The following is a 12,344-nucleotide window of genomic DNA, read 5'->3' as shown; positions in this document are numbered from 1 at the left end:
CATAGTCATCTTGTGTACACTGAACTATGCTTTGGTTTAGTTCTTAGTCTCAAGGGACAATTATAAGGGCTCTACTGGGTATAGGAATTTGTACACGAAGATAGTGTATGATCAATAAAGGATCTACCCCTTCCAGCATAGGAAGATAATGTTCAATGCTGATCCACTTATGCTAGTTCAGGAGTCTCTGGCCAGAGTGAATGAAATTAGAAAGGAGTTTCTAATTTACATTAAATAGAACTAAGCATAGTGAATGGGAAAGGAAGTGATTAAATAAGATAGGCTTGACACAAGTTTCATGCCTTGTATTTAATCGTGACATTGCAGGGTAGAAGGAATTGATTATACGGTAACTACTCACTGAATAGGTTCTTGGTATTCTAAGCAGTGAATTCGTATTATCCGGATAGTCGCGATATGCTGAGAAGTATCCCTCACGATGTAGAATAAATATGATTAATTAATTAATCATATTTAATGAATTAGAGAATTTATATAAATAATGAAAAAATAGTTTTATTATTATTTATTTCTACTACCGGCTTAATATTGAACCTACATGGTCACACCATAAAAGAGAATGATTTAATGATGGAGGAATTAATTAATAATGGCTGATAATTATTTATTTATGAAATAAATATTTAATTGTCAAATTTAATAATTGATTAAAAGAGATTTAATTGATTATAAATTAATTAAGAAAAGGTTCTTAATATTATTAATTAAGAATTTAATTTTTGGAAATTAAATCAAGAGAGAGAATTATTTCTAAAGTGTTTAGAAAAAGGATTAATAATTAAAAGGTGTTTTAATTATTAATGAGAATAATAAAGGGTTAATAATAATAATATTTTATGGGAAAATTTTCAGCTGAAAATTTTGCCTATAAATATACTATTATAGACCATATTTTTGCCTCAACCAAAAAGATTTACAAAACCCTAATTCTCTCCATCTCCTCCTCCTTCATTATATCATTTTCTTGGTGGATACCGGTGGAGTGCTTCACACTTGAGAAACAGCTACTAAGGATCTTCGTTCATCGTTTTTGGATCGCCATTAAAGACCTTCATCTTTCCATTAACGTAAAGCTTCTTAAGGTAAACATACTGAACTACGAATTAAATATTATTTTTCGCATGGATCCTGCGGAGGGTTTCGGTTTTTTTTAAGATTTAAATTTACGTTTTTGCTGCGTGTATGTGCTAAAACCCTTCAGCTCTTACAGGCACATCTCAATTCTCTACAATTGCATCAAATCCAAGGCTTTCAACACAATCAGGATGTCACTTCTATCAAGACTGAGATTGATCAAGTGAAGAAGGATATTTCTGAAAGATTGGATGCTAAAATTCCAGAAGCAACAAAGATTGATATTAAGAGACATCTAAGGAAGAACTCTGATCTTGCCACTAAAGTGGATTCCTTGGATAAAAGGATGACTGCTATAGAAGCTTCTCTAACAGCTATTCATCTACATCAAGCACAACAAACTCAACTGCTGCAAAAGCTGGTGGTTGCACAATCTTCTTCCTCCACTCTATTAGATGATAACAAAAAGGGGGAGAAATTATTATCTCAAGACAGTCAAGCAGAGCCAACTAGTAAGTGGGAGCATGTGGAAAATGTACAAATCAGCCAAGTAATTGTTCCAGAAATTACTCTGCCAAAGTCACCAGTATTGGATAACATTGAACTGATTCAAATAGCAGCTGCTAAGCTTGAGTCAAAGTCAATTTCCAAGATGCTGGATGTTACAGCTGTGGAGAAGGAACTAGATGAGAAATGGAGAAAGATAGATGCAGAAATTCAACAGAAGTTTGGGCCAATTCAGAAACCAGATAAAAATCTTCACTCATCACTCTCAAGTCAAGAATATTTCTGTGAATGAAATGAGTATGAATTATCTGGAAAAAGGCCAAACATCTTGCATCAAATCTCCAAAGGCAAATCTGATCATGAAGCCTAAAAGAAACTACTCAAAGTTTTCAGACAAAAATCCTATGGATATTGTGTATGAAACACCTAGGCCAGATGAGAAGAAGCTGTTGGCTAGGTCAATTACATTTTTCAAAGATCCAGTTGATTCAGCACTTAAAAGAAGAATTGCCAAAATTTACAGAAATGGTAAAGAAATCTGTGTGGTAGCTGGACACCCTTAGTTTGTAGAAGCTAAAAAGGAAGAGAAGGAAAGAATCAAGCAAGAAAAGAAGCAAGCTACCTTAGATGCTAAGAAGCTCAAATAAAAGAAGGAGCATGCTACTATCTTGGCAAAACTTCAAGCTGTCAAGACTACAACTGAGATTTCTGCACAACCATCTATTCCGCATATCTCCTATTGTTCATCCTGGGCTGCCACTAGCCGGGTTCTGATAAGTTCTAGGAATTCCTTTAGTCTGTTGACTCAACTATGGTCCAGTATCCTCCGCTTATAAATTTATTCCCAACCTAAGGGAGAACGATTCTTTCTTCCATAAAATGCTTTGTAGACGTTCCAATGCCCACATGATAACTCGTTATTATCGGTAATTCGATTAACGTCAATTGGTCACTTCATCTTCCTTAAAAATCTATAATATGGACTATTAGCTCATCTTCTAGTATTTGGAATGCTCCTTCAACTTATTCGTTTCCCCCTCCATCACTCTTACTAGTGCTAGAGTTTCGTTCCTTAATGTTTTCTCATTTCGGCGCATCATCTATGTTGATTATTTTATGTAAGAAGTTCTCATTGCATTTCTACACGCTCGTCTCCTATTATGCGTTTAGCGCCAGATTTAACATTTCTTCCCGTAGTAATGTAAGGCACGTCGGGTCCTGTTGTCATCTTGAAGGAAGCACCATTTCATACGCAACTGATTGACACGTTTAGATTCGTGGAGTGCTCAGCTTCCGTTATTGGTCGGACTTCTTTAATCATTCCCCATATAATATCTACAGTACTACGATACCTTCTGGGTTGTACTTGTTATTCTCGCTAGCGCCTTAGACGTATTCGCGTTTATTGGTACCTGCTACCAGTGGCCTTATCTTCTTTGCCTTTGTTAGGAATATGTTATGAAATTGATGATAAGTTAAACAAATCACCTTTGTAGATTTAACTTAGTGAATCTTATAGCACTCGACGGATGATCTAATAGAGTCCCGAAGGATAAATCTTATAGTCCTGACGGATGACAGATTAATATTCATCGAGTGAGTAGCTTATGTAATAATAAGAATTGTAGCAGATTTCTGCAAACAACTTTGTGTAGATTCTATAGGAGTATATGAGTCATGTTGACTACTAGTGGATATGCAGAATAGGTTGAATAATTGTAAATATGAGATGTCTTGTAATTCTGTATAAGTGAAATGGAGTCAAGTGATAAATAGCTACCCGACGGATGATCAACAAAGCTACCCGACGGATGATCAACAAAGCTACCCGACGGATGACAAAAATTTACCCGACGGATGATCAAATTTAAATATCTATTGACACTGACAACACAGTCACATGCGTTGGGTGTTTGCAAAAGGAATGTGGCAGCCTGTTAAGCAAGAATTGAGAACAAAGAAGCATTACCATTTCCATGCAATTGTGAAGATATTCAAAGATGCTGGCGTAGAGTAGTGAAGCAGCATGAAGTTAGACTAGATATGTTTTGTTTTATTATCTTGTCCTTTTGTCATGTAAAATTGATGATATATAAACCAAGTGTAGCTAGTAGAATATTCAACTAAGCAAACACATTTTAAAGAGAGATAGAAAAAGTTGTACTTGTCAAGAATTTCTCTGTAGTTTGTTTGTTCTACTTGTAAAGCAGTTGTGAGCCATTCTAAGCTGCACAGAGTTCTCAAACTGATATATATATATATATATGGTGGATACATTCAAATCCACCAGAAAGTTTTAAAATCTTGTGTTTTTATTACTTTGTGTTTTGATTTATATAACTCTTTCATTCCGCACTCTGCAAATCAAACACTTATATATATTCAGTTAGAACAGTTTTTAAAATCTTGAAAAAGTAGCCAGAATTACATTCAACCCCCCTTCTGTAATTCTTGTTGTACTGTTAGGGAATAACAGCCTTCTATCAGCTCTGACAATGACATCCTTCATTCTTTCACGCTGTCCTTCGTAAGGGATATCGGCGACTATTTTTCGTATGCTAGCGTGGTAAGTACATCTACACGAATTATCTGTCAACAATAGGCGATTCTCCAAACCGTTCCAAATAAAAGGTAAGCCGCTAGACGTATCTTCAATGGCCAGGATAGTCCTCTCATTCTACTTGTCGATTTGAGAACTCTAAGTCGTGCCTCTGTCCGTCCTTTTTCGCAAAATATCTTGGGAAATAGTCCCTTTGTGAAATTAAATCTTGGGTCCTTGCGCGGCGCTGTCGTCATGGGGTCTCTCTGTCCCAATTATCTCTTCTGCATTCATAACAATTTTGTAGAGTGGACATTTATCGTTTGCATAATAAATAAGCGGTCTTATTTAATCTATCACTCAAAATCCTCAAATAGCACGACGACTAACTTGGTTCTTGATGATCCTCCTTCAAAGTTTATTATAATTAACTCTTACTCCCATTTGGGTCATTCACAAGTCGTAATCGCCAAAATTTTAATCCTCGCCTTTCCGTTTTCATTTTCAACCATGTCGAATACTTACTTACCTACTCAATGACATCCTTTTTCATATTCTATCATGACTAATATCCTTTTACGTTTTTAGGCAACTTTAAGTCTTCCTGTTAAGTAATAAAGGGTTCTTTTCATGTGATCCTTCTCATCAGTTATTCTAAAATTTGTCATCCTCAATATATCTTTTCCTACTTAAAGTGTCGGCCCCCACCTTGGCCTTTCCTTGTGTTAGAGTGAAAACACGTGCTAAAATTCACGCAAGTCTACGCATTCGCAAGTAGTATAAGATATAAATCAGATTCGTTCCCACAGAGACTGGTTTAGGTTAATTTCAATTTATGCACCTATGTAATAATGTATGGTTATCGCTCAATGCTAAGACAAATAATAATTTGGGTTTTGATTAAACTAAGAGATTATACTAAATAGCATTAAGAAAGAGAATTGAGATTGAATTACTTATATGAGACAAACATGGGATTCTAACTTCATTACTACTTCATTCAAAGTCATTGTTCTTAACCTTAGCATGCAATGGTGATGACACTAATCAGATAACACAAAACTAGTAAACGCCAACTTTCATTGTACGAATACCCTACTACCAAGAATCCCCAAAAGAGATAGAATTTGAATAGACACCAGTTATGCTTAGTCCTTATATGTCTATAATTGAAAACATAACGGTTTAATGTGCAAGTTATCTATCGTGATTACATAGGGCAAGTAAGATGGTTAAAATTACCTACGAATCATGCATAACAAATACATGAACCTATGCTAGCATGGAAAGTTCTAAATCTCTATATTCATTGTCGCTTCAATAGAGATTAACAAGCTATCTTATATGTTAGCTACACACATAAGACGAATAAGCACAACCAATACTAGGTTATCATACAATCACCACACACTAAGGTATCGAAACAAATTAACTATTGAAATCCATAAGTAAATCTGTTAGAATCCCACGATAACGATTAGTTCATAATCGAACTCATCATCACCATGGGTTCCAATGAAAGCATGATAATAAACAATATAAGAGTACTAGGGTTCAAGAACAAATCGAAAACAAGCATCCAAGTATCAACTATATTGAAGAAAATAAGAGTCTTCTTCTCCGTAGCCATCTCGTGCTCTCTAAGTCTTCCTATTGCTCTCTCAGGCCTCCTTGTTGTTAAAAACGTCTTTTTATTAATATATATATAGGCTTCTGGTCGTTCTAGGCTTCCAGACTCTCAAAATCAGACTGGAATCAGGATTCTGTAAAAACGACCTGGCGCGGCCGCGCGCTATCCCAGTGCGGGCGCGCACGGTTTCTGATATTCCAGCGCGGCCGCCCCGCTTCTCAGCGCGAGCGCTCCGTGCTTCTGTTGTTTCAGCGCGGCCGCCCCGCTTCCCAGCGTCTGTTTGCTGTAACTTTTGCTCCACTCGTCAGAATTTGATAAATAAGCAGTCCACACAAAGCTAACGAGATTCTCTACAACTTGATAATGGCCTAGGCTTCCAATTCTGATCTCTTTTTAGCATATATTCAAAAAAAGCTCCAATATTCCTCCAACTAGTGCCTGAGATGCAAAAACATAAAAACACATCAAAAATACCAATAACTTGAGTCCAAAATACCAACTTAAGCCTGTAATGAAGCATTCCAAGTAGATATAAAATCCACTTATCACCTTGATGATAATAGATTTCTCAATTATAGCCTTTGATAAATTTGACTATAGCCTCTATCTCGTGTGAAAAAAATTCCAAAAATTCCTCATAAGTAAACACCTTGTCCCTTTCAGTGTGAACCTTATCACAATTATTCTAGATTATTATTAGGACGCCTTATGTCACGGTCCTTAAGCTGTGTAGATGTATCATTACATTTCATACAAAATCCTGTTTTTATCGCCGAGTATTTCTAATAAGAGGCTATTACTAATCTTACCTTCACTTTTTGAAAATCTTATTCCTCGAATTCATACATGATTGGTCTTTCCCGAATTCATTAGTTTTTATCCCGATAGTGTTTCACAGAAGCGTACCTCACTAATCACATTGTATCTCTATTATTGTTCTTTTATAACCATGTTAAAGGTCCTTATGATAATAACTAAACATGGTATTCCCTTTTTAAAATAACTTATTTATCATGATGCTCTGATTGCACCATCATAGCACTGAACTTTCAGTCTCATATTACAATAATCGGTTCTCAACTAGACCTCTCTTTGTTCGGAAGGAAATTAGCCTTGAAAATTGATTTTCACGATATCGATGCAATTTAGACAATCTTAATAAGATTTCAAAATCTAATATCTAAAGAAATAATGAGCTCTGAATAAAAGAGTCGCAACACTCAAAAGATTTATAACTTGGAAGGAAGAATATAACAAGGATTATCCTTCCATATCCTTAGAATTTTATATTATGATATTATAGAGAATATCCCTTGAAAGTAATAATTGCTGGATAATAATATCATACTAACAATACTTGTAAGATTTCTCCATTAAAAGAATACTTTTCTTTTCGAGTAATGAAAGAAATTCTGAATAACATTCTCAAAAGGTTAACCATTGGGACTTCAAAGTGATGCTATTCTGAAAGAAGGAATTAGATCCAATAATTAACAAATATGGAAGTATATTGTTCTTCAATCACTTTATGATTTTAGTTGGATATTCTTTATATAAACGAGAGAATAGAATATTTCATGAACAAAATATTTCATAAAACTGAATATGAATTCTCGTTTGAGTGGGCGACCTAGTTAGGTCTCAATTAAATCATTCTTTGAAAATTTCATCAATAATTAAATTTTGCATATATAATGCACTATGAAATAATAAAAATTTGATTGGGAGTGGAACTAGCAAAATAATAACTAGTCCATATCAAGCAATATTATCAACGGCTAAGAAAATGGCCAGCACAATTGGTTTGGCCCATAGCAACTAGCTAGGACGATTAGCTAGGATTTCGTCGTATTAATTAAAATTTCGACTAGTTAGGACAATTAACTAGTCATTCATGAGAACATATGCAACTAGGCATACTTCAGTTTGTTTGTAATAAAAAAATCTCAACATGGTAACCACTAAAGAAATTAGTGGCTACCCCGATGACGATTTTGAAATAAAGAGGCTTCAAATTTGGGCCGAGAAAGGCAATTATAACTCTGAATTGAGTAGTATTGGCATCGGAACAATCGATAGCCTCTCATCAAATATTTCTTACCAATAAAATTGTACACTCAGAGGTGCTCGTTCACATACTTTATTAGATTCTCAAATAGAATTAAATTCAGAATACCAATATCAAATTGATACCCTTACTATGGTTTCAAAGTTCAATGTACAATTTTATCCCGATTAGAAGAAAAGGATTCCCAAGGAATCTATGGATATTGGATCATCCAAGATTTTAACCATTTGTAAAATATTTTACAATCTCGACTGAGGAAATCATTTTTAAATAAAATTCGAGGTACTTTAATATTTCGCAAGAGGACATCGAGTTCCTTGGAAAAAAATAGCTACGGACTTTTAATCATCCCAAAATATCTCAGGGATAATTCCAGGGTTTATACTTTATAAAAACTGACCGACTCTCGGTCTTACAACTTATACAATATTCTTAAATTATACTTCCGGGTTTTCATCAAATTATACTGACCGATCCTCGGTCTAAAATATACTCCTCATATATACAACGCTATTCTCTAGCGTTATCGATTGAAATTCGGTAATATTCATATACCAAAATCATTATCATATAGTATGATATTATATAACATAATTCGTAAAATATCGTAAATATAGCATCATGTATATATCGACATTATTTGAAAACAAACACAACACAACAGTTTCAAAAAGGTAGGGTTTGAAAACTTGCATGGAGTCCAAGATACGTTTCCCAACTTCCTCTCGTTCCGGGTTTTCTAATCAACAAACATCATAATCTTAATTAGTATTCCTACTCTCATCAGCAACTTATATTTCTAATAAGTTCAATACTTCATAATTTTCATTATTCGACCAACTCGAAATAAGTATCACTCCTTGGTCAAAACGGATGGTCAAAGTGGTCTTCTAGATTTGACTTTACCGAATATTACTATTATGCGACTCACACTATTATTTTTAATAAATCGTAAAATTAATATTTTAATAAGAAACCACCTTGAGGAGCTTCTTGAGTGATTTTAATATTTATCCTAAAAGTTTTATTTTGATAAAACAAATTTAATTAGGTGAAAAGCATTTCAAAAGTTCGGTCCACTACGGAGTTGTACTATTCAAACCGCTTTCACTAAAACGTTGATATCTCTCAAACCGTTAACTCAATTTATGCACCGTTTTCGCGTGCGCGATCTAGACATAATTTAAAACACATCATTTGAAAATGGTTTTCAGTGGCAGTTTCCTAACAGGGGGTTGTTTTTGACGTTCGTACTCCGCGCGACCTCGGCTCCGATATTTTTATAAAAATAAAAAATCAACATTTCACTTCAAATTTTTATGGAAGTTAATAAACTCTATTTCTTACTCTTTGTAAAAATTTCATTAGTTTTAAATATTTTTAAGTTGACCATTTATATTTACAAAGTTCGAAATTTGTTGCAGTTTTGTCGCGTAAATCACTTTTACTAAGACGGTCATAACTTTTGATCCGTAAATTGAAATCAAGAGATTCAAGCGCCTAAACGATTCTCATAACATTTTCTATCATAATAAAGTCTCACTTTTCAAGAAATTACAGTTTATACATTCAGGAACTTCTCCAGAAACTTAAGTTGAGTTTTGTTCATTTTAACGAGGTTACGATTACGATTCGAGTTTCGTTTACGTCTTAAATCATTATACCAACATAAACAACCATCAAATAATCATCTCAATAATAATTACTCTCAAGAACATCATGTTATTGAGGCAAAAATCATCAACCTTAAAACTAATTAACTAGACATCAAGATAATATCAAATTAATCATCAAAACCATACTTATATCCAAGATCCTTACTTTTCTTGAAACTTAAAACTTAAACAAAGTTTGGATGAATGTTTTGAAAGAGATGTGTCCTAAGTCCAATCATGTATGATGATTTAGGAATAACTTTTATGTAATCTGTTTTGATTTCATTGATATTAATAAAAGACTTGTTTTGGTTTTATAGCGGGCTTTATCTATTTAAGTGTTTAAATAAGATATACCATAGTTTAGAGTAAAGCTTTTTATGGATTATGATGAGATCATAATAATGAGACCTAAAAGATGATAACTCTGATCTTAAATATTTCTTGGTCGTAGGATTACTAACTGGTAATTAGTAATCCGCAAAGATCGGTACATACTATGCTTGCTTCATTATGAAGGATGTATGTTCTCATAGACATTTGTGTGGTGACACTATAGCTAGTATGTAGGTGCTTATTATAGAATAAGTTCACTGAACATGACTCACACAGCTGAACAACTGATGAAGTTCACTCACGTGTCAGCAGATGTTCATATAGTGATAGTTATACAAGTATCCTTAGACTTGAGGTCATCATAATCATCTTGTGTACACTGAACTATACTTTGGTTTAGTTCTTAGTCTCTAGGGACAATAATAAAGGCTCTACTAGGTGTAGGAATTTGTACACGAAGATAGTGTATGATCAATAAAGGATCTACCCATTCCAGTGAAGGAAGAGAATGTTCAATGTTGATCCACTTATGCTAGTTCAGGAATCTCTGGCCAGAGTGAATGAAACTAGAAAGGAGTTTCTAATTCACATTAATTAGAACTAAGTATAGTGGATGGGAAAGCATATGATTAAATAAGATAGGCTTGACGAGTTCCATGCCTTGTATTTAATCATGACATTGCAGGGTAGAAGGAATTAATTGTACGGTAACTATTCACTGAATAGGTTCTTGGTTTTCTAAGCAGTAAATTCGTATTATCCGGATAGTCGCGATATGCTGAGAAGTATCCCTCACGATGTAGAATAAATATGATTAATTTATTAATTAATCATATTTAATGAATTAGAGAATTTATATAAATAATGATAAAATAGTTTTATTATTATTTATTTCTACTAACGGCTTAATATTGAACCTACAGGTCACACCATAAAAGAGAATGATTTAATGGTGGAGGAATTAATTTATAATGGCTGGTAATTATTTATTTGTGAAATAAATAAATAATTATCAAATTTAATAATTGATTAAATGAGATTTAATTAATTATAAATTAATTAAGAAAAGTTCTTAATATTATTAATTAAGAATTTAATTTTGGAAATTAAATCAAGTGAGAGAATTATTTTTCTAAAGTGTTTAAAAAAGGGATTAATGATTAAAAGGTGTTTTAATTATTAGTTAATTGGTTAATAAGAATAATTAATTAAAGGGTTAATAATAATAATATTTTATGGGAAATTTTTCAGCTAAAAATTTTGCCTATAAATATACTATTATAAACCCTATTTGCCTCAACCCAAAAAAAACCCTAATTCTAAAGTAGAAAAGAGAGGGAGGCAACTAATTCTCTCAATCTCTTCCTCCCTCCATTATTTTGATCTCTTGGTGGATACCGGTGGAGTGCTTCACACTTGAGGAGCAGCTGCTAGGGATCTCCATTCATCGTTCTTGGATCGCTATTAAAGGTTAGTAATCGATCCCTCGATTTATTCACGATTTGTATGCGATTATATGGATTTTATATCAAGAAAATGTTTTACCATGCTTCTGTGATATATAAAATCCTACAATAGTATCAGAGCATAGGTTGTATGCATATAGTTCTGTGATAAAAATTTCAGAATTTTATGATCTTGTATGAATTTATTATGATTTTTGCAAGTTATATCATGAATTAATTATGATTGATTAGAAATTGTTTCTTAAAAATTTTTTGACTGTAGATCTGGGTTCTACAAGTGTTGTAGATCGTCTGGGTATTTTTTCATAATTTTCTAATGTGTGGATTAATTATTATGATTTTTTGAAGTTGTTTTAATTATAATTTGTAATTAAATAATATGTATATATGTGTAATCTGTTATGTATATATATATATATATATATATTATGCTGCTGAATGTTAAAGTATGTTCTGATGTTGATGGTGGGTGGCACGGCGTTCGGTGTAAGACAGTGCGGCGGCTGTTGATTAAAAAAAAAAAAAAATTATGACGGCTGCTACAGGCGCGTACAGCGCACGCGGGGAAGGGGGTGTCGCGCATTCCGGGAATGCGTTATACCCTGTGGCACATTCACGGAATGCGTTACACCTTTTAATGGCTTCAAAGGGTTGTAACGCATTACCGGGATGCGTTACAGGCCTTGTAACGCGTTCTTGTAATGCGTTACAGCCCATCTGTTTTTTTTAATTTGATTTCTGGGAGTTCCGTAACTCCGTTTTGGGCGTGCAATATATCGTTGGATTCGCTTTTCCGAGACGGATCTAATGGAGTGGTCAAATTTTTTTATATAAAAGTTTTGAACTGTTTATATTTCTGAAAGTGTTTTAAAGCATGTTTTAATTGCTTTTAAATGTTATAATAAATTCATACATCATTATATCAATGTGTGACATGATATTGCTTGCATGCTTACTTGTTTATTTATTTTTATATATGAGATATACGCCTATGTTTACCATGCGATGATAGATTTAGGTGAACTTAAATCAATATAAGGTGTGCTCT

The sequence above is a fragment of the Apium graveolens genome, chromosome 2 (genome assembly GCF_009905375.1).
Source record: "Apium graveolens cultivar Ventura chromosome 2, ASM990537v1, whole genome shotgun sequence".
Lineage (NCBI taxonomy): Eukaryota > Viridiplantae > Streptophyta > Magnoliopsida > Apiales > Apiaceae > Apium > Apium graveolens.
Note: the sequence above shows the minus strand (reverse complement) of the source record.